Genomic DNA, 484 nt, shown 5'->3' on the forward strand with positions numbered 1-484 from the left:
ATAAGAATGAAACTTGGGAAGAAAAAGAGACTATATTATAGAACCAAATTTGCTAGGGGTCTACATTCTGGGGTCCCATTGGACAAATACATCCTCCAGCAGCATCTGGCTCCTCATAAGTTTCTTTTTTCTTCACAGTACTAGTGTTTTCTCATGTGACTTTCAAGTGAGTTCAAACGTTAAAGGAAATCAAAGCAGATCCATATACTATCTCTACTCCATCATTTACTATGTAAAGAGAGTCCGAGAAATGAGATTGACAAGTCTAGGAAATACTAAAAAATTGAATACCTTTTGTTTTCTCATCCTTTTTCCAAAACCTGTGACATTTCTTTCCAGAGCCACATATCTCATTAATTAGACAAGAAGCTTCCTGCTTGATTTTCTTTCCCCCTAAAACCTGAATTTTAGAAAGCCTTTGCTGGACATGTCTGCCACAGGGTCCAAAATGCCCAACATCATCTTCTGGCAGGTATGGCCCTGC

Source organism: Pteropus alecto, unplaced genomic scaffold, assembly GCF_000325575.1.
Source record: "Pteropus alecto unplaced genomic scaffold, ASM32557v1 scaffold171, whole genome shotgun sequence".
Lineage (NCBI taxonomy): Eukaryota > Metazoa > Chordata > Mammalia > Chiroptera > Pteropodidae > Pteropus > Pteropus alecto.